The sequence below is a fragment of the Myxine glutinosa genome, chromosome 1 (assembly GCF_964187855.1).
Source record: "Myxine glutinosa chromosome 1, kmMyxGlut1.1, whole genome shotgun sequence".
Lineage (NCBI taxonomy): Eukaryota > Metazoa > Chordata > Myxini > Myxiniformes > Myxinidae > Myxine > Myxine glutinosa.
Window position 1 is genome coordinate 110,958,787 of NC_136261.1, and position 21,521 is coordinate 110,980,307.

The 21,521-nt window shown below is 48.7% G+C and overlaps 1 long non-coding RNA gene across 1 annotated transcript in view; it reads right to left on the bottom strand.

Annotated features, from left to right (window-relative positions):
* LOC144891767 (uncharacterized) overlaps nucleotides 1-10,984 on the bottom strand; it is a 28,156-nt gene extending 17,172 nt beyond the window's left edge. The window contains exons 1-2 of the long non-coding RNA XR_013623087.1: nucleotides 10,962-10,984; nucleotides 10,474-10,580 (exon numbers count right to left, since the gene is read on the bottom strand). This is a non-coding gene — a long non-coding RNA (uncharacterized LOC144891767). The remainder of the gene's footprint in view (nucleotides 1-10,473; nucleotides 10,581-10,961) is intronic.
* Nucleotides 10,985-21,521: the final 10,537 nt, after the last annotated feature.

Consider the following 21,521-nt stretch of genomic DNA (forward strand, 5'->3'; position numbering starts at 1 on the left):
CAGTTGACCTTGAGCAAAAGAGAGGGTGAAGAGAACAGAGAGAGGGTGAGATAGAGCGGCAGAGCAGGATTTTAGGACCCGTGGGCTGATGCCGTCGGGTCCAGTTGCAGAATCAGAGTCGAGGGTTGACAAACTTTTCCACCTTGTCAGGAGGAAAGGACACGGAGTCCAGGAGCAGCTGGGTACGACTGGGTATGGTGGGTACAGAGAGGGATGGGTTTGGGACACAAGATTTAGAGGCAAACACAGAGTTGAGGCATTCAGCTTTTTCACGTGCGGAGTCAGCTGTGTAGCCGTTTGAGGTAAGGGAGGGGATGGAGGAGGAACAAACACCAGAAACGGATTTGACCAGACACCACCAGGTTTTGGAAGAGGGAGACAGATAAGAGAGTTCGGTCTTGAGAACGGAGAGATATTGTTTCCTGGCTCTCATGAGGGTGGACACACACTTGTTTCGGGCTTTGTGAAAGGAAATGAGATTTCCTTCCGTTGGATTTGCTTTCCAGGAGACGAAGGCAAGTTGTTTCTGGGCAACAGCCTCACCACAAGATTCCGTGTACCATGGACGGGAGGAAGGGTATGACAACTGAAGACGAGATGGGATAAATCTGTGCATGAGGGAGAGCAATTTACTTTGGAAGAATTCCCAGGATGAGTTGATGTCAGAGGTGGTAGAGATGGGAGACCAGTCCAGATGATTGATGGCTGCTTGAAGACCGTGCCAGTTGGCCTGAGTGAAATGCCAGACTCGTCGACGCTGAGCAGGCTCCCCGAGAATGGTCAGAGAGATGTCCACTTTAACAAGGACATGATCAGATGATCCGATTGGTGCAGAAGAGGAGCAGCAGACATTTTCAGGGAAGTTAGTCAGTACCAAGTCGAGAAGAGAAGACGCTCCGTTGACTGAGATCCGGGTCGGGAAATTGACAGATTGTGTCAGTCCCAGTGAGTCGCAGACGTCCTTTGCTGAGGAGCCATGGCTGGTGAGGGAGGTACCCACACCCAGCCAACTGGAATGACGACAGTTGAAATCACCACATATGAGGAAGAGAGAGTTGGGATGAGTAGATAGAAGTTGGTCCATATTATCAGACAGCGAGATGTAGATGGAGTCATCACTGTTTGGTGGACGGTACAACACACATATGAACAAGAGGTGGGAGCAAAGGGGAAGCCGTAGCCAGAGGTATTCCTGGGGGTGAGGTGGAGAGAGTACAGTGCAGGGCGAGTGAGGACGAGAGTTTTTGATAAAGATAGCAACCCCACCTCCAGGACGAGGCTCAGGTCTATCATACCGGAGGAGGGAGTAACCCGGGAGAGATACTAAGGAATCAGAGACATCATGAAGGAGGAAAGTTTCTGTTAAGCAGATCATGTCTGGTTTGACAGAAGCAACCTGTATGGAGAGATCAGTTAAGTTTGAACGAAGACCCCGGATGTTTGAGGTCCATACCGTTAATGAAGAGGAAGGGGGAGCATCGGATACAGAACAGGGGGGAGGAGGGGCAGGGTAAGATGTGGAAGAGGTGGAAGAGGTAGGGAGAGCTGTTGAAGGTGTGTCAGAGATTTCAGAATAGCTCGGAGAAAGAGAAGGATGGGGCGGACAAAAGGTTTGATGGTGATTGGGTGAGGCACAATGAGGTGTTATTTGAGGAGGGGGAAGAGCGAGGCAGAAGGTTGGGGGAGATGGAGGTGAGAGTTGGAAGGGGGAAGAATCGGGGAGGACGCTTTGAGGAGGGGGAGTGAGAGGGCGGAAATTGAGAAGAAATGAGGGTGGGGAGATTTGAAGGGGAGGGGCGAGGGGGGAGTTTGGGAGGGAAGGGACAAGGGGAGGGATTTGAAAGGGATGGGATATGGGGGAGATTTGGAGGGGAGGGGTGAGGGAGGAGTCTAGGAGGGGAGGGGTGAGGGGGTAGTTTAGGAGGGAGGGGCAAGGGGGGAGATTTGAAAGGGATGGGTGATGGGGAAGATTTGGAGGGGAGGGGTTATGGGGAAGATTTGGAGGAGAGGGGTGAGATTTGATTTTAGAAAGTGTACGATTAATGGGAAACGAACATTTATTGCAAAATGAGTTTCTTGGTTGCACACCCTCGCTTGGACTTTCTACCTCTGCCATCGAAGGTGGATGGAGGTCTGTATCTGTTTGTGAACAGGATATCTCAAAAGTTTGTGGCCAGATTCGGACAAAAAATTGTGGACAGGTTGAGTGTGTGATGAAGTCGAATCGATTCGATTTTGGTGAAGATACGAATCCGGATACGAGAATTTTTGAAAATTTTAAGTGATTCTTCACCATTGAGTGATTGGACCAAAAGATATGCAGCATCATATTTCAAAAAGGTGTGGATGATTTATGACAAAACTTGGTGGATGAGTTTGGTAAGTGACAAGAACAAGCCGATTAGCTTTGAGTTCAGGTCCAGGTCTAGATCCGACCTGTCAGTGGATACAAAACGTAAACTGTTCAGCCTGGCAGGGGTATGCGCTCTACCGAGTGCCGGTCTAGTTTTACATGCGACCTGCTGCCATGTTCGAATCTGGGTGAACATTTCCAAACAGCAAACTGACCAAAGCCCTCACCATGCATGCCCAGAGATAATAAAAGGTGTTGTAGCTGAGAGAAGGCAAGGGCAGGCAACAATCATATCACCTGAGAAATAAAACTTGATCAAAATCCAGATATGACTTTACAATACCAGCGACAGTCCAACTACCTACATCTCCAAACACCAAAAACTGTCCAACTACCTACATCTCCAAACACCAAATCACAAAAACTGTCCAACTACCTGCACTCCAAGCAGCATCCCACAGAGACTGTGCAACTACACACACCTCCAAGCAGCATCCCACAAAAACTGTCCAACTACCTACATCTCCAAACACCAAATCACAAAAACTGTCCAACTACCTGCACTCCAAGCAGCATCCCACAGAGACTGTGCAACTACACACACCTCCAAGCAGCATCCCACAAAAACTGTCCAACTACCTACACCTCCAAGCAGCATCCCACAGAGACTGTGCAACTACCTACACCTCCAAGCAGCATCCCACAGAGACTGTGCAACTACCTACACCTCCAAGCAGCATCCCACAGAGACTGTGCAACTACACACACCTCCAAGCAGCGTACCACAGACACTGTGAAACTACCTACACATACAAGCAGCATACCACAGCGACTGTACAACTACCTACACATACAAGCAGCATAACACAGAGACTGTACAACTACACACACCTCCAAGCAGCATCCCACAGACACTGTGAAACTACCTACACATACAAGCAGCATACCACAGCGACTGAGCAACTACCTACACATACAAGCAGCATACCAAAGCGAATGTGCAACTACCTACACCAACAAGCAGCATATCACAGCGACTGTCCAACTACATACACCTACAAGCAGCATCCCACAGGGACTGCAACTACCTACACCTACAAGCAGCATACCAGAGACTGTGCAACTACCTACACCTACAAGCAGTATACCACAGACACTGTGCAACTACCTACACCTACAAGCAGCATACCACAGGGACTGTGCAACTATGTACACCTACAAGCAGCATACCACAGCGACTGTGCAACTACCTACACCTACAAGCAGCATACCACAGCGACTGTGCAACTATGTACACCTCCAAGCAGAATACCACAGAGACTGTGCAACTACCTTCACCTACAAGCAGCATACCACAGAGACTGTGCAACTACCTACACCAACAAGCAGCATACCACAGCGACACTGCAACTACCTACACATACAAGCAGCATACCACAGCGAATGTGCAACTACCTACACATACAAGCAGCATACCACAGCGCCTGTGCAACTACCTTCACATACAAGCAGCATACCACAGCGAATGTGCAACTACCTACACCAACAAGCAGCATGCCACAGCGACTGTCCAACTACATACACATACAAGCAGCATCCCACAGAGACTGTGCAACTACGTACACCTACAAGCAGTATACCACAGCGACTGTGCAACTATGTACACCTACAAGCAGCATACCACAGAGACTGTGCAGTGTGCAACTACCTACACCTTCCAGCAGCATACCACAGAGACTGTGCAACTACCTACACCTACAAGCAGCATCCCACAGAGACTGTGCAACTACGTACACCTACAAGCAGCATACCACAGCGACTGTGCAACAACCTACACATACAAGGAGCATACCACAGCGACTGTGCAACTACCTACACCAACAAGCAGCATACCACAGCGACACTACAACTACCTACACATACAAGCAGCATACCACAGCGAATGTGCAACTACCTACACATACAAGCAGCATACCACAGCGACTGTGCAACTACCTACACATACAAGCAGAATACCACAGCGAATGTGCAACTACCTACACCAACAAGCAGCATGCCACAGCGACTGTCCAACTACATACACATACAAGCAGCATACCACAGCGACTGTGCAACTACGTACACCAACAAGCAGCATACCACAGCGACTGTGCAACTACCTACACCTACAAGCAGCATCCCACAGACTGTGCAACTACCTACACCTACAAGCAGCATACCACAGCGACTGTGCAACTACCTACACCTACAAGCAGCATACCACAGCGACTGTGCAACTATGTACACTGACAAGCAGCATACCACAGAGACTGTCCAACTACCTCCACCTCCAAGCAGCATACCACAGAGACTGTCCAACTAGATACAAGAACAAGCAGCGTACCACAGAGACTGTGCAACTGCCGAAACCAACAAGCAGCGCACCACAGAGACTGTGCAACTACCTGCACCTACAAGCAGCGTACCACAGAGACTGTGCAACTACCTGCACCTACAAGCAGTGTACCACAGAGACTGTGCAACTGCCGAAACCAACAAGCAGCGCACCACAGAGACTGTGCAACTACCTGCACCTACAAGCAGCATACCACAGAGACTGTGCAACTACCTGCACCTACAAGCAGCATACCACAGCGACTGTGCAGCTACCTACACCTACAAGCAGCATACCACAGCGACTGTGCAACTATGTACACCGACAAGCAGCATACCACAGAGACTGTCCAACTACCTCCACCTCCAAGCAGCATACCACAGAGACTGTCCAACTAGATACAACAACAAGCAGCGTACGACAGAGACTGTGCAACTGCCGAAACCAACAAGCAGCGTACCACAGAGACTGTCCAACTACCTGCACCTACAAGCAGCATACCACAGAGACTGTGCAACTGCCGAAACCAACAAGCAGCGCACCACAGAGACTGTGCAACTACCTGCACCTACAAGCAGCGTACCACAGAGACTGTGCAACTACCTGCACCTACAAGCAGTGTACCACAGAGACTGTGCAACTGCCGAAACCAACAAGCAGCGCACCACAGAGACTGTGCAACTACCTGCACCTACAAGCAGCATACCACAGCGACTGTGCAACTACCTACACCTACAAGCAGCATACCACAGCGACTGTGCAACTATGTACACCGACAAGCAGCATACCACAGAGACTGTCCAACTACCTCCACCTCCAAGCAGCATACCACAGAGACTGTCCAACTCGATACAACAACAAGCAGCGTACGACAGAGACTGTGCAACTGCCGAAACCAACAAGCAGCGCACCACAGAGACTGTGCAACTACCTACACCAACAAGCAACGTACCACAGAGACTGTGCAACTGCCGAAACCAACAAGCAGCGTACCACAGAGACTGTCCAACTACCTGCACCTACAAGCAGCGTACCACAGAGAATGTGCAACTGCCGAAACCAACAAGCAGCGCACCACAGAGACTGTGCAACCACATGCACCTACAAGCAGCGTACCACAGAGACTGTGCAACTACCTGCACCTACGAGCAGCGCACCACAGAGACTGTGCAACTACCTGCACCTACAAGCAGAATACCACAGCGACTGTGCAACTACCTACACCTACAACCAGCATACCACAGCGACTGTGCAGCTATGTACACCGACAAGCAGCATACCACAGACACTGTCCAACTACCTCCACCTTCAAGCAGCATACTACAGAGACTGTCCAACTAGATACAACAACAAGCAGCGTACGACAGAGACTGTGCAACTGCCGAAACCAACAAGCAGCGCACCACAGAGACTGTGCAACTACCTACACCAACAAGCAACGTACCACAGAGACTGTGCAACTGCCGAAACCAACAAGCAGCGTACCACAGAGACTGTCCAACTACCTGCACCTACAAGCAGCGTACCACAGAGACTGTGCAACTGCCGAAACCAACAAGCAGCGCACCACAGAGACTGTGCAACTACCTGCACCTACAAGCAGCGTACCACAGAGACTGTGCAACTACCTGCACCTACAAGCAGCGCACCACAGAGACTGTCCAACTACCTGCACCTACAAGCAGCGTACCACAGAGACTGTGCAACTGCCGAAACCAACAAGCAGCGCACCACAGAGACTGTGCAACTACCTGCACCTACAAGCAGCGTACCACAGAGACTGTGCAACTACCTGCACCTACAAGCAGCATCCCACAGAGACTATGCAACTACCTACACCTACAAGCAGTATACCACAGAGACTGTGCAACTACCTACACCTACAAGCAGCATACCACAGCGACTGTGCAACTATGTACACCTACAAGCAGCATACCACAGGACTGTGCAACTACCTTCACCTACAAGCAGCATACCACAGAGACTGTGCAACGACCTACACCTACAAGCAGCACACCACTGCGACTGTGCAACTATGTTCACCAACAAGCAGCGTACCACAGAGACTGTGCAACTACCTACACCTACAAGCAGTATACCACAGCGACTGTGCAACTATGTACACCTACAAGCAGCATACCACAGACTGTGCAGTGTGCAACTACCTACACCTTCCAGCAGCATACCACAGAGACTGTGCAACTACCTACACCTACAAGCAGCATCCCACAGAGACTGTGCAACTACGTACACCGACAAGCAGCATACCACAGCGACTGTGCAACAACCTACACATACAAGGAGCATACCACAGCGACTGTGCAACTACCTACACCAACAAGCAGCATACCACAGCGACACTACAACTACCTACACATACAAGCAGCATACCACAGCGAATGTGCAACTACCTACACATACAAGCAGCATACCACAGCGACTGTGCAACTACCTACACATACAAGCAGAATACCACAGCGAATGTGCAACTACCTACACCAACAAGCAGCATGCCACAGCGACTGTCCAACTACATACACATACAAGCAGCATACCACAGCGACTGTGCAACTACGTACACCAACAAGCAGCATACCACAGCGACTGTGCAACTACCTACACCTACAAGCAGCATCCCACAGACTGTGCAACTACCTACACCTACAAGCAGCATACCACAGAGACTGTGCAACTACCTACACCTACAAGCAGCATACCACAGCGACTGTGCAACTACCTACACCTACAAGCAGCATACCACAGCGACTGTGCAACTATGTACACTGACAAGCAGCATACCACAGAGACTGTCCAACTACCTCCACCTCCAAGCAGCATACCACAGAGACTGTCCAACTAGATACAACAACAAGCAGCGTACCACAGAGACTGTGCAACTGCCGAAACCAACAAGCAGCGCACCACAGAGACTGTGCAACTACCTGCACCTACAAGCAGTGTACCACAGCGACTGTGCAACTACCTACACCTACAAGCAGCATACCACAGCGACTGTGCAACTATGTACACCGACAAGCAGCATACCACAGAGACTGTCCAACTACCTCCACCTCCAAGCAGCATACCACAGAGACTGTCCAACTAGATACAACAACAAGCAGCGTACCACAGAGACTGTCCAACTACCTGCACCTACAAGCAGCGTACCACAGAGACTGTGCAACTGCCGAAACCAACAAGCAGCGCACCACAGAGACTGTGCAACTACCTGCACCTACAAGCAGCGTACCACAGAGACTGTGCAACTACCTGCACCTACAAGCAGTGTACCACAGAGACTGTGCAACTGCCGAAACCAACAAGCAGCGCACCACAGAGACTGTGCAACTACCTGCACCTACAAGCAGCATACCACAGCGACTGTGCAACTACCTACACCTACAAGCAGCATACCACAGCGACTGTGCAACTATGTACACCGACAAGCAGCATACCACAGAGACTGTCCAACTACCTCCACCTCCAAGCAGCATACCACAGAGACTGTCCAACTAGATACAACAACAAGCAGCGTACGACAGAGACTGTGCAACTGCCGAAACCAACAAGCAGCGCACCACAGAGACTGTGCAACTACCTACACCAACAAGCAACGTACCACAGAGACTGTGCAACTGCCGACACCAACAAGCAGCGTACCACAGAGACTGTCCAACTACCTGCACCTACAAGCAGCGTACCACAGAGACTGTGCAACTGCCGAAACCAACAAGCAGCGCACCACAGAGACTGTGCAACTACCTGCACCTACAAGCAGCGTACCACAGAGACTGTGCAACTACCTGCACCTACAAGCAGCGCACCACAGAGACTGTGCAACTACCTGCACCTACAAGCAGCATACCACAGCGACTGTGCAACTACCTACACCTACAACCAGCATACCACAGCGACTGTGCAGCTATGTACACCGACAAGCAGCATACCACAGACACTGTCCAACTACCTCCACCTTCAAGCAGCATACCACAGAGACTGTCCAACTAGATACAACAACAAGCAGCGTACGACAGAGACTGTGCAACTGCCGAAACCAACAAGCAGCGCACCACAGAGACTGTGCAACTACCTACACCAACAAGCAACGTACCACAGAGACTGTGCAACTGCCGAAACCAACAAGCAGCGTACCACAGAGACTGTTCAACTACCTGCACCTACAAGCAGCGTACCACAGAGACTGTGCAACTGCCGAAACCAACAAGCAGCGCACCACAGAGACTGTGCAACTACCTGCACCTACAAGCAGCGTACCACAGAGACTGTGCAACTACCTGCACCTACAAGCAGCGCACCACAGAGACTGTCCAACTACCTGCACCTACAAGCAGCGTACCACAGAGACTGTGCAACTACCTTCACCTACAAGCAGCATACCACAGAGACTGTGCAACTGCCGAAACCAACAAGCAGCGCACCACAGAGACTGTGCAACTACCTACACCTACAAGCAGCGTACCACAGAGACTGTGCAACTACCTGCACCTACAAGCAGCATCCCACAGAGACTATGCAACTACCTACACCTACAAGCAGTATACCACAGAGACTGTGCAACTACCTCCACCTACAAGCAGCATACCACACAGACTGTGCAACTACCTACACCTACAAGCAGCATACCACAGCGACTGTGCAACTATGTACACCTACAAGCAGCATACCACAGGACTGTGCAACTACCTTCACCTACAAGCAGCATACCACAGAGACTGTGCAACGACCTACACCTACAAGCAGCACACCACAGCGACTGTGCAACTATGTTCACCGACAAGCAGCATCCAACAGAGACTGTGCAACTACCTACACCTACAAGCAGCATACCACAGAGACTGTGCAACTACCTACACCTACAAGCAGTATACCACAGCGACTGTGCAACTATGTACACCTACAAGCAGCATACGACAAAGACTGTCCCACTACCTCCACCTACAAGCAGCACACCACAGCGACTGTGCAACTATGTTCACCGACAAGCAGCATCCAACAGAGACTGTGCAACTACCTACACCTTCAAGCAGCATACCACAGAGACTGTGCAACTACCTACACCTACAAGCAGCATACCACAGAGACTGTGCAACTACCTACACCTACAAGCAGCATACGACAAAGACTGTCCCACTACCTCCACCTACAAGCAGCATAACGCAGAGACTGTGCAACGACCAACACCGACAAGCAGCATCCCACAGAGACTGTGCAACTACCGAAACCAACAAACAGCATACCACAGCGACTGTGCAACTACCTACACCTACAAGCAGAATACCACAGAGACTGTGCAACGACCTACACCTACAAGCAGCATAACACAGCGACTGTGCAACTACCTACACCTACAAGCAGCATACCACAGAGACTGTGCAACTACCTACACATACAAGCAGCATACCACAAAGAATGTCCAACTACCTACACCAACAAGCAGCATACCACAGAGACTGTGCAACTACCTACACATACAAGCAGCATACCACAGAGACTGTGCAACTACCTACACCTACAAGCAGCGTACCACAGAGACTGTGCAACTGCCGAAACCAACAAGCAGCGCACCACAGAGACTGTGCAACTACCTACACCAACAAGCAGCGTACCACAGCGACTGTGCAACTGCCGAAACCAACAAGCAGCGTACCACAGAGACTGTCCAACTACCTGCACCTACAAGCAGCGTACCACAGAGACTGTGCAACTACCTGCACCTACAACTTACAGTTGCAGTGTGCCCGAGGACGACGAGTGACGAGTGACGAGTGACGAGTGACGAGCCGGAGGGTGGTTGTTCTTCTTCTTCTTCCTCTGGGGGTCAACTTCCTGGATCTGGAACGGGAAGTGATATTTTTTTCTTTTATTCTTTCCTTTACCCTGTGGATGGTCCATCGATTTTATATATAATTATAAACCGAAGGGTTTTATATATATATATATAAGTCCTTAAGGGTCAACGAGATTATTTAAATATATTTCAAAAAAACAACAACATTTCATTTTACGGTCGGTTGAATGTGACGTCACGACAAGGAACGGTGGACGATTTCAAATGCATTAATTAGCTTTTCAGTGATTAATTATTGATTAATTGGTTTAGATTCAGGAGGGTGGAGGCCCGGGTGCCCGGGGCGTCCGTCCGGACGTCTTTGGCTTGAAGGCTCATTTTCCGCGGCGCAACACCTGCGGGGGCCCAGGATCGAGGGTTCGAACCTTTAGCAGTTTGCTTGCAGCTCTCGATCTCATCGTTGATACGTCATCGTGGCCCGCCTTAGCCCGGTGCACCACGACGCCTCCACCGATTGGAGCTCACTTGGAACATGCATTTAACCCCCATGTGATTGATCTAGTTACGTCACCGGCTGGAGCAAGGTTACGTCACCGGCTGGAGCAAGGCGATTCTGCTGCTGGTCTCGCTTGGGGGACCAATGGGTCGCTACAATATTAATATTAATATCGAGCAACACATTTATGCCAATAAATCATCAGCTATTGGAGTTGGACTAAAATCGTAAATACATAAATTGCTGGACAATAATATTAATAATATTCCTTGAACAACAACAACATGTTGTCTGTTCTGATGGTATATTGTCATTACAATATTACATCCTTGTAGTTGCGTACATGTTACTGTTAGATATATGAGAGGTGCGCCGAGTCACAAGTAGAACACATTTGTATTGACTATTGAGTATTGTCTAAACACTCGGTATTATATTACTAATTATTATTATTCTTATTACATGGAAGCGTAAGATTTATTATGCAGGCAGGCATGCATAAACTTTTACAAATAACACTGCATGTGATGAAATGAAAGTGAGCCTCCTTGTTGAAATATATACATAATTGGTTTTTGTCCAATAAAAAGGTGAAAAACACTGTACGGTATATTTATTTCTTGCCTCCGATCCTAAATGCATTGTACAGTCACGTGAAAGAGTAAGTAGGGGAAGGCGGGGCAAGTTGAGCATCGGGGTAAGTTGAAGTGAGGCACCACCTCCCAGCCATTTATGAATGAGTCAGACTTTGTGGTGGCGCCATCTATAGTATAGATGCCCCATTGCATAAGTCCACGTTGTGCCATATTGTTTTCTAAATTGAAATTGAAACGGAAACCAGTGTTGCAGAGGGAAAAATCCAATTTTCAGCCATAAAAGTAAAAAGGTGTAAAACAGGTAAGTTCACGTTTCTTCCATATGCAGCATGGAGATAATATGGATATCAGATGACAATTATTGTTAGTCCAGGTATGTGTCTCCATTCTTGTCGTAGACTTTAATACGATGGATGCATAGAAGATGTGTGTATGTGGAGACATCTCAGAAAGTTCAGACTGGGGTAAGTTGAGCCAGACCCTACGGGGCAAATCGAGCCATGGCTCAACTTGCCAACTCATGTTGGTGGAGATAATAATAATTAGCATTTATAATGCGCTTTTCCCCAAAGGCTCAAAGCGCTTACAGAATACCATATTATTACCGTACCCCGGTCATTGGATACATTGCGAGCCTGCACCACACTGGGTGTACCATCTCCACACCCCAGTATGCCAGGAGCTTGCAGCCCTATCTGAAAATCGCAAACGGAAGCCATCAGCCAAGAAATCAAAGAGATGCTTGTTCAAAGCTAATGGGAAAAAGACATGTCCCCCAAGATCAAACACCCCTAGTTCCAGTGAGACAGATGGTGATTCAGAAGTTGAGTATGATGACGAATCAGATGTGGACAGTGAATAGGATATCATTGAAGGTGACTTTGTAGTTGTCAAATGTGCTGGCAAATCAAGATTTGTGCATTACATTGCTCGGGTTGATGTACTGAATGGAGAGGAATTTCAGTTTGAAGGTGTCTTCCTGCAGAAAGTTGCTGGAAAAGTTGGATCTGACAACCCAGTGTTTGTTCCAAACCCAAAGGATGAAGCAGGATTTGAACTGCAAGACATCGTGCGTAAGCTGCCACAGCCTAAGTGCGTTGGCAGTTCTGCCCGTTGTTCTGGACAGCTTGTGTTCAATTATTGTGACTTGTCAGTTTGGCAGCTTAATTGACTTGATTTCTGACATGTTTTACTTTTAGTTGCAGATCCAAATGATGAAGCTGGCATTGATGAGCAAGATATTGTGCCTTAATTGCCACAGTCTGACTGTTGGCCTTTCTGGGTGTATTTGGGACACTTTTCTTTTATTGTGACTTGAAACTGTGACAGGTGGATCGAGTTGACTTTTCTTACCACAGTTGACAATCTTGTTTTTCTATGAGAGTGACTCAATTTGTTCGTAACTGATTACTATAACCATGAACACAAGGTAATCATTTCGTTCAGTGTTGTAGAATTTTACAACATTAAATATTTTTTTCTGGCAAAACAATGCTTTTCTACTTTAGTTATCTTTATTTGGGGCAATGATCAACTTACCCCTATGTGGTACAACTTACCCCAGAGGTTGGATCAACTTACCCCTCAGGCGGGCAAGTTGAGCCATTTTGCCTCCGTTTTTTCAAAATGTCACAGTGACTTTCAGTGTGGGGATAGAAAGTAAGAACCAGCTACAAAATGTTTCCCAAGGATTAAATTAGAAGGCAAGATACTCATTTGTGCAAGATCATCAGTAAGTTCAGTCCTAACATTCCAAGAACAAAAACTGGCTCAACTTGCCCCGCCTTCCCCTACACCCCATGTGAAGTTTTGACTTTTTCAACGTATTTCAACGTAATAATAATAATAATAATAATAACTAGCCGAAACCCGTGGAACATCCACGGAAGGGAGGATGTGGTGTATGGATAGAGTGTACCATTATGGATGGCATAGGGGATTTGCTTGTCCGAGTAAGAGTTAGGAAGAAAGATGAGAATGAAGAGTGCGTATATGAACAACGTATTTATTGCAAGCTAATTAAATGACAACGCTACGATATACTTTTGAAAATATCACGTACCGTCTCGAAGTCAATGGCATCCTTTTATCTCTTCGTATACAACTCTGATTTCTACCTTATCGTGAACAGGGTAAAGCCTACTTTGATAATCATGAACGGTGGCAGATGCAGGAGTTGGTGAAACGAAAGGGAGGGGGAGGGGGGGGGGCTGATCATGACCGACCCTACGCCAATATGACTCAGCCAGCTGATTCAGAGACAACGCAGGAATTGCAAAGTTACCATCATATTGAGTCAACTTACACACTGGTCTTTGAGGAACAATAAACTGCTCTATTCAAGGTGCTTAAGTTAATCCTTCAAATCATTTAAAAACAACCCAACGTTGACGAAGCATGGCATACGAGGCCCGTTCAAAAAGTTCACGGAACGACGTACTCTCAAAGGTCTGAGGCCAAAATGTTTGTTTTTTCCCCCCCTTACACAACGGAAACAACAACTGGATAGGTAGGGCCGAGGCCTACGCCTACGTTTCGTCACTCGGCGAAGTACACTTTGTTTTAAGCTTTCAGAAGCTGAAGCCTTGGTATTTATTGCTTTATATGATACTGATGGGCTGCTGATCAGTTTCACTTCGTTGTAATCACAGTATATGGAAGACATTATGGTAAACCCACCTGATGAGGTTAGCGTACAGCGCGATCGACGACACCGGCACAAATGGCGGAATGCATGATCAGGATTGTCCAATCAGCGGACGGCTTGTTGCGCCTTCACCCAGCAGACGCCAATACGATGGAGTCGTAAGATGGCGTCGTATCGGCCGTTAATCGGATGCTTTTGGGCCCCAACGTCGGCTAATTCAGATTTTTCGAGTATGGCTGTAGGTGATAAACAAAGAGCGCGGTTCGTAGATCGTAAATCCATTAGTGCCGGGGCATTGGGTCACTGGGTGCGGCGTAAAAGGGATAACAAAGTCGAGTCCTTACGGTATTATTATATAGATAATAATAATAATAATAATAATAATAATAATAATGCATTTATTTTATATAGCGCTTTTCAGGAAGCCCAAAGACGCTTTGACAGAGTGTAAAACATAAAAACAATTGCAAAAAAGACAAGAATCAACAGGGAAATATTCAAAGCAAAAAGGAGGGAGAAGGACAACAGATAGTCAGGGGTTAAATGCTGTGGGTTAAATGTTGAATGCAGTGTTGAACAGGTGGGTCTTGAGTGATGTTTTGAATGTGGTGAGTGAGGAGGAGGAGGACGAGTCTCTGATGGTGTGAGGTAGTGAGTTCCAGAGGGTGGGAGCAGCGATGGAGAAGGCCCTGTCCCCCCAGGATCTGAATTTGGTCCGGATGGGGGTGGGAGTGTGTCTGGAGAGGAGGTCAGCCAGGTAGGATGGGGATGGGGCCAGGTCATGGAGGGCTTTGTAGGTCAAGAGGAGGATTTTGTACTGGATTCTCTGGGAGATGGGGAGCCATCGGGGGGGGGGGTGATGTGGTCACGGGTCCGGGAATGGGTGAGTAGACGGGCAGCGGAGTTCTGAATGTATTGGAGTTTATTGGTGATTGTTGAGGGTGAACCATAGAGGAGGCTATTGCAGTAGTCCAGACGGGAGGTGATGAAGGCGTGGATGAGGGTTTCTGCAGCCGTGGAGGAGAGGGATGGACGGAGACGGGCGATGTTTTTCAGGTGAAAGAAGGCTGTCTTTGTGATCTGTTTAGTGTATTTGTCGAAGGAGAGGGATTGGTCAAAGATTATGCCAAGATTCCGGATGTGAGGGGACGTGGATACTGGGATACCGTCGATGTTGAGGGCAAAGTTATGGGTGGATTTTATGAGCGTTTTTGGGCCAATGATGATTATTTCAGATTTATCATAGTTAAGTTTGAGGAAGTTGATTTGAAGCCAGGATTTTATTTCAGTGATGCAATTTGTCAGGATAGAGTGGGTGGCGGTGCAGATGGACTTGGTGGAGATGAAAAGCTGGATGTCATCGGCGTAGCAGTGGAATTGGAGACCATGACGGCGGATTAAGTGACCGAGGGGGGACAGGTAAAGGATGAAGAGGAGGGGGCCAAGGACTGAACCTTGGGGGACACCTTGGGGGAGGGGAGCAGTGGGGGATTTGCAGTTATTGATGGAGATGAACTGGCGTCTGTCAGAGAGGTATGATTTAATCCAAGAGAGGGCAGTGCCGGTAACGTTAAAGGTGGTTTCAAGTCGGGTGAGGAGGATGGTGTGATCGATAGTGTCAAAGGCGGCGCGGCGCTCAGGTCGAGGAGGATGAGAATGTTGAGGTTGCCAGCGTCAGAGGAGAGGAGAAGGTCGTTGGTGATTTTGAGGAGAGCAGTTTCCAGTACTGTGGTTGGAGCGGAATCCGGATTGGAATGTTTCATACAGGTCATTGGCAGAGAGGTGATGTTTGAGTTGAGTGGCTACAGCGTGTTCCAAAACTTTCGACACAAAGGGTAGGTTGGAGATGGGTCTGAAGTTGTTTAGGGTGTCAGGGTTTAGTCCAGGTTTTTTCAGAATGGGGGTAACAGCAGCAATTTTGAGGGATGGTGGGACGATGCCTGTAGACAGGGAGGAGTTTATTGTTGCAATGATAAGTGGAGAGAGAGAGAGCACAAAGGGAGGCCTTGACAAAGCTGGAGGGGATGGGGTCAAGAGTGCAGGTGGCAGTTTTCATTCCTATGAGGAGTTCAGAGAGGTCAGTAGGGGAGACTGGGGAGAATTGAGACAGGGGATGGCAGGATAAGGGGGGGCAGGTGCGGCGGTGGTCAAGCTGTTGTAGATGTTTTCAATTTTGCGTTGGAAGAATGAAAGGAAGGAGATGCAGTTGTCTACTGTGAATGACTGGGTGGCGGTGTTCAGGGGGCTGAGGAGTTTATTTATTGTAGAGAAGAGTGCTTTTGGCTTTCCGGAGCCAGAGTGGATAAGTTGAGAGTAGTAGGCGGAGCGGGCGCGGGAGAGGGCATCTTTATAGTGTTGTAGGTGGTCCTTGTAGGCTTGGGAGTGAACTGTGAGACCTGTTTTATTGCTGAGTCTTTCAAGTTGGTGAGCACGAGTTTTCATCAAGCGGAGTTCAGGGGTAAACCAGGGAACAGAATGGGTGAAATAAACGGTTTTGGTTTTTATAGGCGCAAGTTGGTCAAGGCAGGAGAGAGTGCGGTTGTAGTAGTCAGTGAGGTCAGAAGGGGTGTGGAGGTCAACGAAGGGAGAAGTGGACATTTTTTCAGAGAGGGTGGATGACAATGAGGTAGGTGAAAGAGCGTTTAGCTTACGGAAGTTGATCGTGCGATAATGCCTTGGTGCTGGGGTGGGAACGTTGACGGTCATAGTGATGGCTAAGTGGTCAGAGAGGGTGAGGTCGGAGCCAGAGAGATGGTGCAAAATCAATCCAGTAGAGCAGACAAGGTCCGAAATGTGACCACGGTTATGGGTAGGAAAGTTGACATGTTGAGTGAGGTTAAAGCAGGTGAGTAAATCAGTGAAGTCAGTGGAGTCCATGTGGATATTGAAATCACCAAGGACGACGACGATTGAGGGGGAGAGGGAACATAGCTGGGTCAGAAAGTAGGAGAAGTCAGACAGGAATGATGGGTGTGGTTTGGGAGGGCGGTAGACAACAGCCATGACTGACTGTGCGTGACCAGAGAGTTTAGATACAGCTATTTGATCTTCATTTCAACAATATTGATATTTAAAGATGATATAATAAAACAAATATCATGAAATATTTACATTTTGTAGTCCATTGTATATTTTAAATAAACATAAATGCAAATTTCGCATGTGGAAAAAGTAAGTACACCCCTACATTTATTACTACTTCAAATACCTAAAATTAGAATCAGGTGCACCAGCTGAGGTGCAAATGATTAGAACATCGTTGGAGAGGATCTTGGAGGAACCTGTCTTATTTAAATCTGACATTTCGTTTGGTTTGCTCTTTGTTGTTGAAGTGTGCGGCGTCACCATGCCAAGATCAAAAGAGCTGTCTGCGGCCTTCAGAAAGAAGGTTATAGATGCCTACGAGTCTGGGAAGGGATTTAAAAAGATCTCCAAACAATTTGAAACGAATCATTCGACTGTCCGGAAGATCATCTACAGGTGGAGAAGATTCCAAACAACTGCCAACTTGTTCGGGCCATGCCGCCCCGGCAAGTTCAGCCCGAGAGCAGACCGCAAGATGCTGAAATAAGCTTCCGAGCACCCCAGAATGTCATCACGGGACCTACAGGTAGCTCTCGTCACCGTCGATGTCAAAGTGCACGAGTCCACCACTAGAAAGAGTCAGTCGTTAGAGTTAGACTGTCCGCCCCATCCTTCCCTTTCTCCAAGCTATTCTGAAATCTCTGACACACCTTCAACGGCTCTCCCTACCTCTTGCACATCTTACCCGACCCCTCGTCCCCCCTGTTCTGTATCCGATGGTCCCCCTTCCTCTTCATTAACGAACGGTATGGACCTCAAACATCTGGGGCCTTCGTTCAAACTTGACCGATCTCTCCATACAGGTTGCTTCTGACAAAGCAGACGTGATCTGCTTAACAGAAACTTTCCTCCTTCATGATGTCTCTGATTCCTTGGTATCTCTCCCAGGTTACTCCCTCCTCCGGTATGATAGACCTGAGCCTCGTCCTGGAGGCGGGGTTGCTGTCTTTATCAAAAACTCTCTTCCTCAGTCGCCCTGCACTGCAATGCACTGCACTGCACTCTCTCCACCTCACCCCCTGGAATACCTGTGGCTACGGCTTCCCCTTCGCTCCCACCTCTTGTTCATATGTGTGTTGTACCGTCCACCAAACGGTGATGACTCCATCTACATGTCGCTGTCTGATAATATGGACCCACTTCTATGCACTCATCCCAAGTCTCTCTTCCTCATATGTGGTGATTTAAATTGTCACCATGCCAGTTGGCTGGGTGTGGGTACCTCTCTCACCAGCCATGGCTCCTCAGCAAAGGACTTCTGCGACTCACTGGGACTGACACAATCTGTCAATTTCCCCACCCGGATCTCAGTCAACGGAGCATCTTCTCTTCTGGACTTGGTTATGACTAACTTACCTGAAAATGTCTGCTGCTCTTCTTCTGCTCCAATCGGCTCTTCTGATCATGTGCTTGTTAAAGTGGACATCTCTCTGACCATTCTCAGGGAGCTCTGCTCAGCGTCGACGAGTCTGGCATTTCACTCAGGCCAACTGGCACGGTCTTCAAGCAGCCATCAATCATCTGGACTGGTCTCCCATCTCTACCACCTCTGACAGCAACTGACATCATCCTGGGAATTCTTCCAAAGTAAATTGCTCTCTCTCTCTCTCTCTCTCTCATGCACAGATTTATGCCATGTCGTCTTCAGTTGTCGTACGCTTCCTCCCGTCCATGGTGCAGCACGGAATGTTGCGGTGAGGCTGTTGCCCAGAAACAACTTGCCTTCGTCTCCTGGAAAGCAAATCCAACGGAAGGAAATGTCATTTCCTTTCACAAAGCCCGAAACAAGTGTGTGTCCACCCTCAGGAGAGCCAGGAAACAATATCTCTCCGTTCTCAATACCGAACTGTCTTGTCTGTCTCCCTCTTCCGAATCCTGGTGGCGTCTGGTCAAATCTGTTTCTGGTGTTTGTTCCCCCTCCATCCCCCCCCCCCTCAGCTCAAACGGCTACACGGCTGCCTCCGCACGTGAAAAAGCTGAATGCCTCAACTCTGTGTTTGCCTCTAAATCTTGTGCGCCACACCCATCCCTCTCTGTACCCAGTCGTACCCAGGTGCTCCGTGTCCTTTCCGCCCGACGAGGTGGAAAAGTTTCTGTCAACCCTCGACTCCGATTCTGCAACTGGACCTGACGGCATCAGCCCACGGGTCCGAAAATGCTGTTCTTCCGCTCCTTCACTCCCTCTCTCTGTTCTCTTCACCCTCTCTTTTGCTCAAGGTCAACTGCCATCTGCTTGGAAATCAGCCAACATCACCGCTTTGCACAAAAACAGATCCTAGCGACTACAGACCAATCAGCCTTCTCCCAATTATTATCAGCAAAGTCCTGGAATGCATCATTGCTTCGGATATGAAATGTTTCCTCTTCTCCAATGGCTTGATCTCTGGTCATCAATTTGCTTCCAGACCAGGTCACTCCACTCTGGACATGCTGCTTCTGCTGTCTCAACAATGGATGGAGGGAGGGAGGGGTCCTCAATGCCAAACGGGAAATCAGAGGCGTCTCCCTCGACATACGACGTGCCTTCGATACGGTCTGGCACGCCGCTCCACTCACCAAACTCTCCTCCTTTGGTATCCATAGAAATATCCGCGCATGGCTGGCGCATGGACTTCCTCTCTAGTCGTAGTGAGCGTGTGGCCCTGAATGGCTTTCTCTCACCTCCTCTTCCTGTTCAGGCTGGAGTTCCCCAAAGCAGTGTTCTGGGCCCTGTGCTTTTTCTGGTCTTCATCAATGATCTCTCTGACTCTTTGCTGACGACTGCACTCTGTTGTGCCGCTCCATTGCTCATCCCTCAGATCGGCAGTCTGCAGCCTCCTCGCTCTCTGCAGACCTGGACAAAATCACAGACTGGGCAAACAAGTGGAACGTGTCTTTCAATCCGAAACAAATCTCACACTCTTACGATGTCTCTCCGAAAAGACCGACTGGACAACCCTCCCATCCACTTTCTGAATATTCCTCTCCAAGAAGTTCTGTCACTCAAGCTTTTGGGTTGGGTCTCACTATGTGCCATGATCTTTCCTGGAAAAAAAGCACATTTCCAAGCCGGCCTCCAAAGCCAGTCGCCGACTGGGCATCCTCCGTCGTGCGAAGTCCTTCCTTGGCACACCTGAGCTCCTCGCCACATACGAGGCTTTCGTCCGCAGCTCAATGGAGTATTGCTCTCCCCTCTGGGCCGGTGCTCCTGCCTCACACCTAGCTCATCTTCACGCTGTTGAAACCAAAGCGTTCAGAATCATTGGAATCTCCCGCGATGACGCCATCTCCGAGGGCCTTTCACTTACTCACCGCAGGCAGGTTGGTGGTCTTTCCGTCTTCTACCGACTCATCTCCGGCGTAGCCCGCCCCCTCACCCCCCAGCCCTGTCTGTGCTCTGTCCCCCAAATATTCCTACAGGTCGCACAAGATCTGCCTGCAACCCTCTTGTGGTTAAACTGCCAAAATCAAGACTCTCCGCTCACCTTCACTCCTTCATTCTTCTTTTGTCCCGCCTCTGGAACAAACTCCCTCACTCTCTTCAATCGCACTCCTCCCTCCAGGTCTTTAAAACAGCTGTTCGCCACCATCTCTTATCTTCCCCAATCCAAAACCTTGATCTTTTCTACCCCCGCTAATTTCACCCCAAATCCACTTTTTTGAAATACCAACTTCTTTGCTGAAAGTCCTTGGTGTCCTTGCATTTTATACCGATCCTGCCTCCCCCCAAGCCCTCTCCCTCCCACACATCTCCCGATGTCCCTGCTCTCAAATGTTGTGTTTGTGTGCTTCCTCCCCTTCTCTCCCCATCTTGTGTACCGGTCCCCTTTTTATATACTTTGTTTGATAAATGTTAGCTCTTTCACGAGCCTCGATTCTGTATATAAAAAAACAAAACAAACAAAAAAAAGTCTTCTTCTTCTTCTTCTTCAAATAAAATGACCACACTCTACATTAACCCTCTTAATTGCGTTAATTCCGCCAAGACCCTTCAGGCCACCAATACCCCAAAAGACCCCGAAGGCCCAAAACATCCCGAAGACCCAAAGCACCCCGAAATGGTCAAAGATGCCGACCCCTCCGATACGACGTGCGGTGAAGCGCGCGGGGCGCGCCGAGTCACGCACGCTGGACGCTAGTATATATAAATAAATCAAGCACCCTTCCTTCGCCAATATATCCA